Here is a 17,000-nt window from a genome sequence, read left to right on the forward strand (position 1 = left end):
AGCCATTACACGCAGTCAGCGTGATACTGAGTTCATTGAATCTGCATTTTCCTCCCTTTCTACAAATAAACGACAGATTAAAATAACAAAAAGAAATAAATAAATAAACTCGTTTCTTCAATCATAATATCATCGTTATCATTTTACCAATTTCAGGAAAGAAAAAAAAAAAAAAGGATAAGCAAATCTTTCGAAATCGATTGAAGAATCCTGTTGAAATAATGAAATAAATCTATCAAAATTACCAATTCAAAAAATTAATCAATGTAAAGTACATGGTGCGTAATTTTCCAATTATACGCGAATCGTTCGAACGAGTAGCAAAAAGAGGCCCTGTGCACACAGCCTAATGCCAGTGGTGGTAAATTTAGCCGCGTGTGTAGAATCTGATTTGTCGCTCGACGTTTTGCCGTGCATCATCGAGCGAAATGCCCCGTATCAACGGAACAATGGCGCCTTGTTTTCCATCTCCCCGGATCGTGCTTCCTTAACCGGGAATATACACTTTGGACTTTACTACTTTGTCCACGGGATTCCGACTATGCAAACGATCCTGCGGTCTCTCTGCGGCAACCTCACAGCCGTATCCATTCGTTTAGCAATGTGACGTACAACACGTAACCCCCTCTCCACTGTTAACAGATTTATTCTTCGGCGCCATTTATTATCCGATCGATTTATAATCCAATGATGGGTGGTCGTTCCATTTAAATTACAAAACGCTCGTTTTATTTCTTTACGGAATATTTAAAACGCGATTCGATATTCATATTTTGCAATTTTGAAATTGAAAGACAATTAAATAATTTTTTTTTTATTTCTAGAATTTTGTCAAGCTTTGGTTTCGTTATTTGAATATATATATATATATATATCTTTTGAATTTTTAATCGAATAATATAGATAATATTTTTTTTTTTTAAATTATATTTTAACTTTGTATTATCTCTCTCATTTCTATCTATTGAAATGCAGAATAATAAATATTCGTAAAAAGATAGATTTAAAATATATATATATATATTTTAGAGGACACGTATAAAGTCCGCGCAAAATATATTAAACGTTTATTGAAGTTTTAATTGAAGATAATTTTTAACATAAAAACTTACTTTAAACTAACTTTTTATACATTGCTATTTTTAATCCTGCTCCCCTGTAACCTCGAACAAAAGAAAAGTAAAAAAAGAAAGAGGATTAAAATAGTACTATAAAAATAAATAAAACTAGATACTTTAATAGATTACATACCATTCTTCCACCGGTTCTTTTTTCTTACTTCGTTTATATATATATATATTTAATCAAACGATCTACCAACAGAATTGCAGAATTCTCTAAAAATACGAATACGAAATAATGAATTGTTTTTTAATTCTTTCAATTTCTTTCTATATTAATCTCGAAATCTTTTACCAAACACATCAACAATTGAATAACCAACCATATCGTAACAATAACGACTGCCTTGTCGAATATTAAAAATTCTCAAACGCAAAGAATTAAATCCTCTCGATTCTCAACTTTGGATCGCTATCCAAATCACATTATCCTTTCCTTTTCCGTTCTTATGCAAGCCAAGGGATCTTCGAATCTTCGACAGAAAAAAAAAAAAAAAAAGAAAAAACGACATCCAACCCCCTCGAACCTCGTTTTACTCGAGTTCGGACACGTTTTATTCTCGAGTACCATTCTGTTCGAGCGTGAATGTTACAAGGAAAAGAAGTCAGGGCAACGAGGAGGAGTGTTTCAGGTGGTCGTAAAATCGATATCGCAACTAGGACACTGGGTTATTCGGTGAATGATGATAAGAGGTTACCTCGAACGATCACCGCCGATAACGGTAAGAACCACTGCTGAAAAAGGGGGGGGTTGGAATACCTCTCCAGGGTGACGTAGCCAAGAATAAACGGCCGTGAAGAAAGAGGAACAGTGAAATTCGCGAGAACAAGCGAGGGAGGGGACAAATCGGATGGAAATTAACACGCGGATTTCCCTATGGATCTCTTCTAGGATTTCTCTTCTGAACATATGTCAACCAACTATTTTTATATACCTACTTTCTTTACTTCTATAAAATTCCTGTTATTTTTCTTAATTTAATAACAGATAATATAAATTATTATTTACGTTTTGATGTTCGATATAATTGGAAAATAAATTGTTGCTAATAATAATTAATCGTAAGAAGGGAGCAGCGAGGTAGAATATTTAATTTGAACGTTAATTTCAACGTTGGGTTACTAAAGCGTCCCACGTTGGCGAAACTAGCAATCTTGTTTGACCTCATAGATATTTATAACACTGCTAAGATCATTATCAGTAAGGAAATATACGTGCATGTAGCGTTGAAAATATCGCATGAATGAAAAATTGATCTTGGAAAGTCGGTTTTAAATGTCCAAGTATAATTTTGACAAATATTCTTGTGTGAAATATAGCGAGGAGAATATCCAATTTGAAGAGGGGAGTGTTCAACGTTGGATTGTACAACGTTACTAGAATATATAATTTTGTTTGTATTTATAAACTGCATACCACGGATTGTAAAATAAATTAATCCTCAAGTTAATACCGATTTATAGAATATTAGATAATTGAAGTATAATAATTCCGTGTCTACTTACAATTTAATGCGAATAATAAAAAGATTTATACGGTTGTTGCAATGGAAAGTAACTTTTTCTTTCTTCTTTCAATTGATCCACTTGTATATCCAATAAAATTCAATTAATTATTGCAACAGCAAACTCATTGCACAATTTAATACAAGATGGGAATAGAAGAACGCGAAATAAATTATGAATGAATGAAGATAAACGATGAAGATATAAATTATGAAAGTTAATTTCTGTCGTGTTATGCGTGTTATATGTGTGGCGAGATAATAAAAAGAACGAGTTTCTGCATTTTAAATAAAGATAACATATTAATACTTTCATCCACACGTTATACTTTCTTTTAGCGATTACGAGAAATATGAGTTTAAAATATACTGATATTTCGTAATTAGATTTTCTTTACGTGCAATTTTTATAAAATGGACCATAAAATAACAACAAATTAATGATTTGTACACTACTAATAACAAATTAAAAAAAAACAAACCTTGAATAACAAAATAAGACAATGAATTTTTTACCTAAACTTATATAACAGAAATAAAATAACAAGCATTAATATATATATATTAAAAAATAAACCTTATAAAAGAAAAATTTTAATAAAAAATGAAATTTTAAAAATTATTTAATCATTATTCTTTGCCGAAAGAGTAAAGTTACAAATTAATTTAATCAAGAGTTTAAAACATAATAAAGCTGTCAAATGCAAGGTAAAATGTTAAAATTACATCTCCTCCGTCTTTATGTAAGGTTATGCATGCACCATTAGCATTAGTTTCAGCACTTAACCCCCATAACGCCCCTGTACAGTTTCGTGGGGCATTATCAGATCTTAAACGATCCAAGATTCATCAGCATAAACTAGTGGTTCTCAACTTGTGCGCTGCAAAATACCTTCTTAGCTTTATTTAATAATTTTCTAATCTTGACTTATAGTTAATATTTAATTGTATTGTTATATAGAGTATAATCTATTACTAACTACAGGTCGATAAATGGCAAGAGGATACAAGTTTTTCTTATTATGCTCTTGACTTATGTATTTTGAAAAATCGATATTTCGATAATCGTTGCATTTTGGCATCTAAACGACTTAAAGACCACGCTATATTTTCGTAACTGACTATAGAATAAGTAACTCGTTGGATGAATGCCCAAAAATCGCGTTCCAAATTGTGTATTAAATAGAATGATATTGAAATTTAACCCTGATATGGTTAATATCAATGATAACGTTTTTTTAAGGAATTTTCGTTCAAAATCATTTATCTAAATTTATGAAGTGACAATAAATATCAATAAATTGCATATTATCGAGAGTTTAAGTGATTATTCGCGTTATCGTGTATAAGTTTTTTCTTAAAATAACGTTATAACGATATACTTCTTATCTATCTATAGATATTATTATCTGTATTAAGTTCTCTTGCAAATGTTAAAAGAATTAATAAAGTTGAAATTAAATTTCAAATTCAATTTTAATTACTTATTACTTTAAATCTGTTCAATCCCTTAATAAATCTTTTTTAAATATTACTCTAAAGACAATTATATTTTCCCAACGACTCAAAGTTTATTCCATTCCTTGGGATTATTTCACCCAGGCTTGAAACTGCAAGAAAATATTAATAAGGATATAAAAGAAGAACCTCATAACCTATTTCGAGAAATAAAAATTTTAAAGTAAAAAAGGAAAAAGGTTCGAACAAAAATATGATTTATGGTGTTTCTTACAATCTTCTTATATATATTTCAAGGAAGAATTAAGAAAAATTCTTAATCTCATACTCATTACCTTATAACTCATACCTTAAAAATCATACCTTATAACTCATACCTTAAAACTTTACTAATAATAAAAAGAAACTGGAATAAAAAAGAACAATTATCCCCTATATTCCACCACCATTCTAAACTTTCATTTTACAACAAACATAAAACAATACAAAATGCAAATTACACTATCCTCGTTACCTTTCAAGATTCAATCGAACAAAAACTAAAAGAGAAAGATTATAGAAAAAAAAAAAAAAAAAAAAAAGAAAGAAACTTCAACGAAATAACATCATCTTCACTCCTGAACTGAAGGCATCATGGTGAATCGTGATTTCACAGATTAACGAACACGTTTGTATCCATGTATTAGCTGCAGGGTAATTGTCCGGCCACGCGTTATATGGCAAAGTGGAATCAACTCACTCTCTCTAAATTCGAGGGGTAACAGCATTAGCGTCCCCGTGCCTCCCCTCTCGAGATCGAACCCGACGTGAACCCCACAGACAGTGGCGATCGTTAAGCAAGGTCAGTGACATCGGTCGTCCACCCGTCTACCGTCGAATATCTTTTTCATCGAGGCTATATAAGCCCCCGACGCGTCCTGTCCGGAGTGGAATATTCGTGTTTCTCTGTATAATAAATTGGTCTCGATGTCTAGACAGCTGGTAGACCCGAGAAAATTATATTCCTTCGTTGTTCCTTTGCACTTCGTTCCATTCTTATTTTTGTCGAGTTTTTCTAAGCTTGTTTCATATCGTATCGATATTCATGATACATTTTATCATTATAATTATTCTCTGTTGGCCTCGATTTTTCAAGATTTTATTTTATTATTTTCGATACAGTTTTTTTAAATCTGCGAAATATTCTTGGTTTAATACTTGGTTAGATTTGTATTACTTTTATTATTCTATATTCTTTTCTTATTTGTAACGTTTCAGCTTGTTGTTACTTTTAGTTTTATAATTTATTTTTGATACTTTTTTTTTTTTTTTAATTTCTCTATTATTTCACTTTACTTTTATTAATAACTTTTAGTAATAAGAGGAAAATGATGTATACAGGGCAGAAGTATCAAAGATCTATATATAGCAATGAGACCTTTTAACAATAATTAAAGCTTAAATAAAATAAATATTATAAATCAACAAACCTTATTGTAATGTTATTTAATGGAATTTATTGGCAGTTTATTCTATTTTTGAACTATCATAGAAAGAAAATTATTGCATAATAATTTTAGAATTTTAATGGATATTTGAAATATGCCTTGTTCATTGTACCACAGATCTTTTTTTCACACTCAACAAAATGTTAAAAAAATAAAATCACATCTATGAACATGCAATATTTTATTATTTAAAATTAATATTATTTGTACTATAAATACAAATACTCACTTCAAGAATCTTTCTTCGGCATACAAATATCCATTAAACTTATAGTCCCCCCTTTTTTTCTCTCAAGCCAATATATTCCATTATCCCTTTTGAAGTAAGCATCTAAATGATTATCGTTACCTGAAGCGAGGGTTTCTACGAGGGTTTCAACAATAGCAAAAAGCAAAAGCCAGGAATGTTTTCGAGTAAATTCTGCACAAGGTGTGGTGATTAATGTCCATTACCTGAAATCAGAAAAACGATTTTGTTAGTAACATAAAAGAGGAGAGACATAGGGGAAAGTATTTATCCTCGCACTCTTCTTGCACTCTCTCAATGTTAATTAACGTTAATTAATAACATCGACCAATCGATACAGCAACAAGGCCGAATCGAAACGAATCGTTTTGTCGCCCCGGCGTGAAATTCACCGCGACGGCGGTTTTGAAAACCTGTTGAACTGGTTTCTTATTTTTAACCGGATCGTCTTGTTTAACAGAGAGCCGATTTTAATGCGCTCGCCGATACACACCGGTATATACGTGCTTTATGAATATACGCGCAACAATATCGTTAAATAGGCGGCCATGAAAATTTCAACCGGTCCTCGCAATTGCAGAGACACGTTTCTCCGTGAATAAAAGTGTCTCGATACTTAAGATACTATAATAGGATTGAAAGAATATTCTCGAGCTGGAAGAATAATGTCTTTGGAGGTGTGGTTGTTTGAGCTGTACGTGAGGACAAACGACGGGGTACAGTTATATGCCATTATTGTAATTCTTGGAATTTTGCAGTTTTTAACAATTCTAAAGCGCTTGAAGAAAGTTCTCTAATTTATAGATAGGCAATATATCATCATAAAGTCATTAAAAAAAAGGTCTCGGTTATGGACATGACTCGACAAGAAATTACCAAGTGGCTGATAATTTGCATACCTGTCTCTAGGACGATACCTGCGAATAAAGGAAAGTGACTTTGAGATTGATCACCTCAAAGGGTGAGTTCATCCCATTCTTGACTTCTTGCGATCTTGAAGAGTCCCAATCAATATTAATAATTTTATATTTTTAATATTGGAATATAATTCCAAATGTATGTTATAGAATATTTGTACAATACAAATTTAACCTAGTTCAGTGAAGTATGATTATCTAAGAATAATTAATAGAATGATGAATAATAATTATCTGAGAACAAGATACTAAGAAAAGTTTAATTTATAATGGTTGGAATGTTGAGTGATTATCATTATTATTAAATTGATATTTTTACACACAAAGAAAAAAGATTCAAAAAGAAAGATTCAAATTTTGAAATAATAATTCCCTTTCGAATTACAATCTTCTCGTCCCCCAATCCACGAATTAATCGAGTGTTAAATCTCTTCCTAAAGATTTGGACAATAAAAAAAATCTTCAAGTCTCGAAAACAAGCAGAAGGATTATATACATGTATCCTAAATCTAAACCACTTTTCATTTCACGGTCCACGGCGTTTCACCCAAAAAAGTCAGTCAACCCGCAAAAAGGAGACGAAGGTTGTAACTAATTACAACACGTGTCACAATTTAGAGGCGATCGATAACCGCATGGACAGGTCATCTTGCACAACCCGATCGTGGCGCGCACTTTCACGAGCCGCGAATAACCTCGAACGCAACAAAATTAATTCAATGTTTCCCCTCGATAGGATCGGCCACTATGCTGCGTCGCAATTACACGAAAATAACGGACGCTAAAAGGCCGCGGTTTATAATTAACCGGATCGATACACGTGTAGACATCACGTTGCCATCCCGAGCGCCGATGATAAAGGAAAAACCGACCGGTAATTGTTTCTCAAAATAAACGAGGTAAATAGTGTCGAGTAGATAGGGTCGTGATGATGGATGGCCTCATCATCATGTTCGATCTCTTAATCTTTCGATGCTCGATTGTGCATCAATCGAGAGTGATGAATTTTTGACGAGTTTTCTTTGGTTGGAGAATAATTTTTTGTTTTTTTAAATTTATGATTAAAACGATTGTACATTGGAAAATGTAATATGGAGATGAGATTGGGAGATATTCGAATTGAAGAGGTAAAATAAATTATTTAAATAAATAATTCGAGTTTAGATAAGCGTAGAGGTTTTTGTAATAGAGAACAATAAACAAAATTGTAGATACTACTTCTACAATTTGAATAATAATAATACATAGGTAGTGAAAGATAAATTTTGTTTTGATAATATTAGCTCTCGTTATGATGTTTTTTATGATTGTATATTATGAGAGGAAGTCAATATTGCGTAATAGAATTGCAGAAATAATACACAAAATGTTGAATAAAAAAAAAAAAAAAATTGTATATTTTGAATTCATTACTATATATTCAAATAAGAGATTAAAGATCTCGCACAATTTTTAAATTTCTCGCCTGAATAAATTTTCCTTCGAACGAGACAGATTCAACAGGTTGAATTTGAATAGTAAACGCAGAAACCTTCCTATTTTTTTACAATTTATAGAGATCTATAATTTCAAATGTATCAGTTTCATCCTGTTTCCAATAATAAAGAGGAAATCTTTTTTGAAATAGGATTGAATTCAACGTCAATATTTACAACATAAATCTAAAATTGGAAAAATTTTTATAAAAAATACTCTGTCGAGCAATGCATCTCAGCCTAAAACGAGCAACCGTGCACAAATTTATTTGCTACATATTGCCTCAATTTGATTATCTCGTTATTCTGCATTATGTCACAAGAAATGCATAACCAATCCCAATATGAACGAAAAGAGTTAAAAATAATCATCCAGTTTCCAATTTTAACCTATTCATCGCTCGAAAGATGGTATTAAATGTTATGACTATGTGTTTATACGACAAACGAGTTCATTGATACAAGCCTATTGTAACAAAACGATCCGCTGGTTTATGTAATTCGAAATAATTTCTCGAAATAGAATTAATTTACGCGAACCTATCATCGAATGGCCGCCCCACAAAAGGGATGGATTGTGCAATGAGGATAATTAACGGGGAGGTGGTATTTAATTCTCGCCAATTACGTCGATAAAACGTGCGATTGTAACTTGCAACAGATGCCAGCGGAAATGATCTTCCATATTTTTCTCGAGATAATTAAAACGTTTCCATATTGCGTCGTATAATTCGATTACTCCAGGTGTCTTCATTGTTATTGGACTAACTATGCATTAACTATGGGTTAATTATTCGTAATTTAAAGTGGTGAAACCTGGTAATATTGTGAGAATTGCATGATGAAATAAACGTTGTTTTTTTTGCTGCAATTCTCATTACGAATATGTAAATGAGATTATGTAATAGTATTTAATTCGGAGGAGTATATCTAATAAATTATATACTTCGTGAAGTGATTAATATTCTTCAATGATCGAGATATAATTTCAAGGTTTCAAATTAGATACATATCAATATCCAGATGTTATGGATGGAATTGTCACCATTTATTTTTCTCGAGAGTGATAGATTTGAGAAGCATAGAAGAGAACAAATAACTATTACTTTTTATAATATTGTTCAAATAAATTTTTAAATTAAAATTTATTTGTTTAAAATAATCGTTTAATTTCATCATATTCTATTTCTTTAAATTCGATCAATTTATATTTTCCATTCAATCATCCGAACTAAATCATCGACACTTAAATCATCAACATATTCCATCTAGTTAAACCTTTAATAATCGATCAAATAATTAACCCCAACTAGAACTTCATTCAAACCCATCGCTATATCGACCATAGTCAAACACATAAATTCAAAATTTAATCCCAATTTCAAGCGTGTTGTACATTCGAAATCCCCAGTCACTTACACATCGATCCGAAAACCCTTTTATCCCACGGTACACTACCCATATACTACTTTCCCAGTATTTGATCGTTCTTCGTTTACTCGTCAAACATAACCTACAAAGTGAACAAGATAGAGAAAGAGAGAAAATGTAAAAAAAGAGAGCGAGAGGAAAAAAAAGAAGAGGGGGCAAAAAAAAGTTCTCTACAAAAGGAAACGACGGAGAGAGCACGCAACGAATCCTATTTTTTTGCAGACACTGTCTGGATCGAAGAAGCCATCGGCAAGGGTCAGAATACTTCTGGTCACCGACCTTAATTTTTCGTCTCGGTAAAATCTCGGTCGGTAAGGTCACGTCCGGCCAATAAAGAAAGGGAATCGGTTCGCCTTCTGCTTTATCGTGTTGTTTGCATAACACCGGTACACTCCGGTTGATGAAAACAAAGCTGTTTGCATCGTGAAACATCATCCACGTGGGTTGTGTCTGCCACTAAAGAAAAGCTATCGAGGGTGGCCCACCGAACGACTCTGTTTATCGAGTTGATTCAATCGTACCGACCGTTTCGAGATATGATGGCGATACGGGTTTGAAGAATTCTTCGAACGTCGAGTCGGTAGCCTTTATGACGTACGATAATGAGATTAAATTCAGAGAAGAGGATCACGGTCACGATTGTGCGATATGCTTATATACATATATATTTTAAATTTACATAATTTCCTTCCTATAAAAAAAGTGCACGTCAGGTAATTCGGTTCAACATGCAGTGGGATGGTTAATTTGATTATTCAACGGACTATTCGGATATTTTAAACTTTAATTTTAGATTTACATAATTTGACCATTATGGAGGAAATGATATATATAGCGTGCTACAACTAATCTCCATTTTGGTTCCCCAACTTTTCAAGTTTCTCTGCCAATTTGTTCATCGAGCGCATACGTAAAACCTTAACGGGTCGAGTGATTTTACCTGGCTACATTTCTTCAATCGATTATACGTTGTGTATATACTTGGAGTAGGACATAACAATGTTACATAAATTGATTCCACGACATAGGTGGCCTCCTCGTAGTCTATGCAGATCGCTTTACAGGCGCACTCGGATTGCGCTTCGCCTCACCGGGGAGCACTGACCCTTTTGTCTGATTGTGGCCACGGAAAGAGAAGTATCATGGAAGATAGCCGAGATTTTATCTTGGATTTCTCCTTCGTATTTTTTTTATTTTTTTTTTATTTTTTTATTCTTTATTTTTTTGGATGGAGTATTGCTAGTTGGCTTTGAGACAAAAGGAGGATCGTAAAAGTGGATTCTGTATATACAATAGAGGGTTAGTTTTTCGAGGGCTGTTCTCTTTTTCTTGTTCTTTTTATTCTTGGAAATATCTTGGATACTTGGTTAATAAATAGAAGAGAAACTTTATTTTATTTATATAACGTGACAGAAAAATGGGACAGTATTCTCAGAAAATTAGATTATTCTCCTCCTTCTCTCAAGAATTTCAACAATTTTAAACTTTAAATTTAGTTTCGAGATTATATTTTGTTTCTCTCTTCAAATGCATTATTTTAAATATCTAGAATTAATTTTTAAGAAATGAAAGAAAGCAAGAAAAATATCCCTTTCGCATTAATTTTTCTCACTCTAAATCATTTGATCAATATGAATAATTCCCCTACAAAACTATTGAATTATGCATTGCATTCCTTTCAATTTTTCGTTCTCAAAGAGGATAAAATATTACGACAAGCGCGTGGCAAAAATTTTTGCGGTTTCTCGCTTTTATGAAAATCGCAATAGATCTCCCGAACCGGAAGACTTTGGACACAGTGGATCCTAAAGGAAGAAGCACGGATGAACGCGAACAACGTATCTCGAAGGAATGTTTTACGGTCGTGTGCGTGTACCACCAACATCGAGAATGATGGTGCACCAAATCGTTGAAAAAAAGAGGATCGAAATCTTGGGAAGCTTGCCAAAAATTTGACTTTCTAAGAGGATTAAAATATCTGGAAGATATCGTTTCCGTTTTCACGGTGGAAATTTTGCATCTAAAATACACTGGCTTTTTTTATTTAATAATATCTGATATGTGCATACCTTTCTTGGATCTAGAAATCAGAAATAGATAATGTTATTATTCGTTTAACACGAAAGTAACAAAAATTATAGAGATAAAATTAATAGTAATAATTTAAAAAATTAAGAAATTGAAAGATAATAAATAAATGTCTAAAAATAAAGTGCATCTTGCGTGATTTATAGTTTTCCAAATAACTGCAAAGATAAATTAAATAATTCCAGCTATTGGTCAAGAATTATTCCTTCTCACTATCAAAATTTCCCAATTATTTATTACCCCCTTTTCCCTAACTATTTTTAAACTTTCTAGGTCGCAGAACAAAATGCACATCACCACCTTCTTCTACCTTCTTTCTTCTAATCAAATTAAATTAAAAATTCAACAGCTCCATATAACTCTTGGATCAAGCCAATAAGGAAAAACTCACCCTTTAATCAACATTTAATTAACACAGAATCCTTGATTCATCCTTTTCGTAACGCTAATTAAAATTACAAAATTATTTCTCCCACGATTACACCTACGCAGTAGCTATTATCTATTTCCTATACTTATATTTATCCGGATAAAACGTGTTGCTCGTCGTTTTTCATCGCCAATGGTAAACAAGAAAATAAGATAAAAGGAATTCCAATGAAAACTAATTAGACTGTCGACGGCAAGAAATTTTTTTTTTTTTTCGAAATTGCAAGATACAAAATGAAGATACTTAAAATATTACGCAATACGTAGAGTGTTGTACGTGTAACATTGTTATCGATATGGCGCCATACGTGCAACGTCAAGGCTGACTAATGTCTCGCCAATTGAAAGCAATTTGAAAGAAATTCTACGCCGGCCTCTTTGTTAACCTGTTTATCGTGCCATTTGTCGATCGTAAATTCTTCCTCAGTACGGATTAAAAAAAAAAAAAAAATTGACAACGCAATTCAACGTAATTCAACGCAATCGTTGTTTCTCCTTGCGATAATTTTTTAAAAAATTAACCCTTTACCTCTTCGGATTAAATCCAATTGAAAACTTTGTTTTTACCATCGTATGATATAACATTATTTTTCGAATGATTTTTATCTACACAAAACAAGATAAAAGATTAAATATTGTATCTTGGGATTGATGGAAACCGAGAGAGAAGTATGATATATAAATAATTCACTCTGGATATACGAATTAAGAATCGAATAATTAATAAAAAAATTCGAGAAATAAAATTCCCTTCTGGATGGATGATTCTCTCTCGTTTCGTACGATTTCTTTTCGAAACTCGGTTACCAGTTGCTTCAACGCAACTCTGAGATAGACAATATGTGATACGTAACATTATAGCAATAATGACGTAACTGTGGTCACACGTTTGTACGATTCTATCGCGACGAAACACGAAACCGAATGGAACAGATATACCTGTTAAAATTAAATGGATAACCGCAGATACATCTGTGGACGTTACGAAGTTGATTGTAATTAGCATAAATATAATTAGAACGGATTGTAATTGATAACATCGCGACGTGGTCAAATAGGAGTTGGATTAACGGATTTAATTATCCGTTAATGGTGATAATCACCAGAAGAATTTCTACAAATATTAATTTATATAAAATCGTGAACAATTGTTCGAATTGAAAGGGCAAACAAGGATGGGCAGAGGAAGAAGAAATTTAAAAAATCGACGAAAGATCGTACTAAAAACGCGAGGGGAAGAAAAATCAAAGGGGAATCAAAGATGTAACGACATTAAAAATAATATTCTCAAAGAAAGATTTCGAGAACAATTGCGGTAGCTACGCTAACAGCAACAATGAAAGAACTTCAATGGCACCGACTTTAGTCGATTTACCAGCGTTTATTTACCACAGGAAAGACCCATATAGAGTTTCTTTTTTCCTGCAGAATCTACTAACCCAGAAAGATGGACATCTCTTATATACATGAACGCGTAACTAAAAACGTTTCTCATTTGTATTTCCTTTCCTTTCTTTTCCTTTCCTTTTTTTTTGTGACAAACTCCAAGTAGGTATAGTATTCACGAGGAGCGTCGCGAAAATAGAAATGAGCAGCTCTTTGCCTTGGGGTGCGGTGCAACGAGGTGGCGTGTGTCTTCACAAAGGGTGCACTTGAGGAAGAAACAGTTGTCGAGAGACTGCTTGGAAAAGAGCTATGCGTGAAAAAAAAAAAAAAAAAATATCTTTTTTTCGATAGAAAGAACCAGAATGAATTTTTGGAATGGGGTTCTAAATGAATAGCTTCAAAGTTTGAAGTGGTCGTTGAAGATTACAACTCTCCACCCAATTATTTTTATTTGCACAAATCATGTATCCTCCTTATATCAAATTATCTTTCTTCCTTCTAAATTTTACAAAAGTATACTCTCTCCTCACCCATTTATCAAAATTCCCAGAAAAGGAATCCCAACCCTTATCGAGGAAAAGGTCACGAAGAAGGGCGCGACTGGATATGCAGAAGAGTAGTTTTGAAGAATTGTAACCGAAGAATCGTCATCATCATCATCGAGCAGACTCGTGGACCCGTCTGCCCGAGATAGCGCGAGTAACTTAACTCTCACACGTGGCGGCAGTAAAAAGGAGAAGCGGTCTCGGAGAGGTAATCTTCGTAGACGATACCGAGAGGGGGTGGTCGAAAGGCGAGACCAAAAGGGAGCAGAGAGATAGTTTGGCCAACGTGCAGCACACGCTTCTGTTACTCGATCAACGCGCGCACGTGTGCGATATTTTTCCCCGTTTCTATCCATTTATAGATATAGAAAGATTTTTATTTTTATATACATATATATACACCTTTCTTATTGGAATATAGATGAATAATAATCTACCTTTTTTAAATATTTTTTTTTAAATATTTTTTCCCGTTTCTATCCATTTATAGATATAGAAAGATCTTTATTTTTATATATATATATATATCTTTCTTATTGGAATATAGATGAATAATAATCTAGCTTTTTTAAATATTTTTTCCCGTTTCTATCCATTTATAGATATAGAAAGATCTTTATTTTTATACACATATATATATATCTTTCTTATTGGAATATAGATGAATAATAATCTACCTTTTAAATATTTTTTCCCGCTTCTATCCATTTATAGATACGAAAAGATTTTTATTTATATATATATTTATTTATATATTTTTATTATTATTATTATTATTATATATTACTATTATTATATTATTATTATTATATTATTTTTATTTATATATATATATATCTTTCTTCTTGGAATAGATGAATAATAACCTACCTTTTAAATAAAGAATTTTGTTTGTTTTCTAAAACAAACAATTATATATATTTTTAAAATGAAATATTAGTTTACGCTTGTAAAAATATAATAAAAAGAATCAAGAAATGCAACGAGATATCCTTGTCCTGTACAAATCCGAATCGCAAAGCGGTTGTTTCAACACGCGTGCATAGCATAGATACGCGCAAAAGCCGAGCGTGTTTTATCGCAATGATACACGATTGCGGGTAATGAGCGACGAGGATAGTAGTTCTCGTATTAGCATCGAGTTGTGCGTTAGTTAGCCACTCCTTGCTTCCTGTTCCGATCGTTCACCGTTATATAATGTAATGCAATTTACATAACAGGAAATGGTAAGCGAGGCCTCGATCCAGCAAATTGTAGGCGTTACTGAACACTGTTATCGAGTATCGTGGCTGATCGATTGGTGAACAAGAATGTGCGTAAGGTGCAACGGATTTGATGGAAGATTGGGTTCCAGTCATCATGAAATCGGATCGAAAATTCAACGTTGATAATAATTGGGCTTTTTTCTTAATTAACGAAAGAAATAGATTTTTCGAGTTGTCATGGAGGGACGAGAGTCGTATTTTAATAAATGAAGCTACGAATGAATTTCATATCAAGTTATTACGACTTAACGTCAACGTTGTGTTGAAAATTGTCAACTTATATGTAAATTAATTTACGAGGAATAATAATTTGCATACGACACTACGATTTGCATTTGTACGTCTTTGATAATTTTTAGTTAAAAGTGATTTAGGTATTGTTAGATTTTGGATTGTCATGTAAAGATGCGGATCATTGCTTCTTCGTGCAGATATATAAGAGTGCAGATTCGAATCTATTTCCTTCCTATTCTTGCGTTTAAAAGAATTCTATAAATGAAATATGAATCGATAAAAAATAACAATGATAACGATATTTAAACAGTTTTTGAATACAAAGCGAGGAAACACGAAAAGATTGAGTTAGAGAGAAGAATTAAAAATAATAAATTGTTTTTCTAAATTCCTATTAAGTTGATTATAATTAAAAATATATCGAATATAGCGAATATCTGAATGAGAATCGACGATTTTATCGTGTGTCCAAAGATAAAATTATTTTAAGAAAGTTTAATACCTAATCTTGATCACATTGCTGAGTTTTCTTTGAATGATAATCGAGTTTTTTTAATGCAGTTATTCCGTAACAATCGATCAACAACCTTGACCCGCTTTTCTGCCTCATTTTATGCTAACTAGTTTCACGAGGATTGAAATAAAAAGCATTGTACAATGAACGATTGATAATAAAAAGGAGAAACCTATTCCATTTCTATTCTTCTATTTAATTTTTTACCGACCTTGTTATTTTTCCAACATGGAGAACAATTTGGAGCAATGAACAATGCTAATGAAAGTGTTCGTTCGAAAGAAATTTTAATTTCAAATAAAAAAAAAAAAAAAAAACTCAAAGTTCAAATGAAAAATTTATACAAATAATCCTTATCCCCCAATTTATTTCCAAATATTAAATACGAACAAAAAGTCTTCGAATTTACCATTTCTACCAGGTACGAGAATAAAAACCCTAAATGTACAATACAATTTTTCAACCTTTTATCTCGATTATGTTGCTCGAATTAATAATTCAACTTTTTTTATAAAAAGTCTGCCGAATTTCCATTAAAATGGAATTCAATATAATTCTACAATGAGATCCTAAATTGAAATTCTACAACTATTTAAAATTAACATTAATTAATAAACAACAAAAACTACCATCCAATATTATCCAATCAATCGATCACGAGAACAACTATCTATAAGTAAATCATAAATCATATGTAATATTAATATTACAACAAACATTTTTCCTTCAGGGAAAAGACAAAAATTGACAATATTATTCGTCTCCTAGTATCCAATAATACTATCCAAAAACCCCTCTTTCAATCGTAAAACCATCAAAATTTATGTTCAACGAACAAAACCCATTTCCATCGTCCCCTTTCTCCGAATCTAAAAAGAAAAAAAAAAAAAAAAAAAAA

General features: G+C 32.0%; 1 protein-coding gene across 2 annotated transcripts in view; it reads right to left on the reverse strand.

The window, feature by feature from the left end:
• LOC122710902 (protein tyrosine phosphatase type IVA 1) overlaps nucleotides 1–17,000 on the reverse strand; it is a 68,122-nt gene that overhangs the window by 40,579 nt on the left and 10,543 nt on the right. The window contains exon 1 of one of the 2 annotated variants that reach the window (XM_043929134.1): nucleotides 5,921–6,021. The exons of the other annotated variant lie outside the window; for it this stretch is intronic. The gene's annotated coding sequence lies outside the window, so the exon portion shown is untranslated. Of the gene's footprint in view, nucleotides 1–5,920; nucleotides 6,022–17,000 lie in introns of those variants that run through there. 2 annotated transcript variants of the gene reach the window in all.

The sequence above is a fragment of the Apis laboriosa genome, unplaced genomic scaffold (genome assembly GCF_014066325.1).
Source record: "Apis laboriosa isolate Shangri-la unplaced genomic scaffold, ASM1406632v1 scaffold15_cov152, whole genome shotgun sequence".
NCBI classification, from domain to species: Eukaryota; Metazoa; Arthropoda; class Insecta; order Hymenoptera; family Apidae; genus Apis; species Apis laboriosa.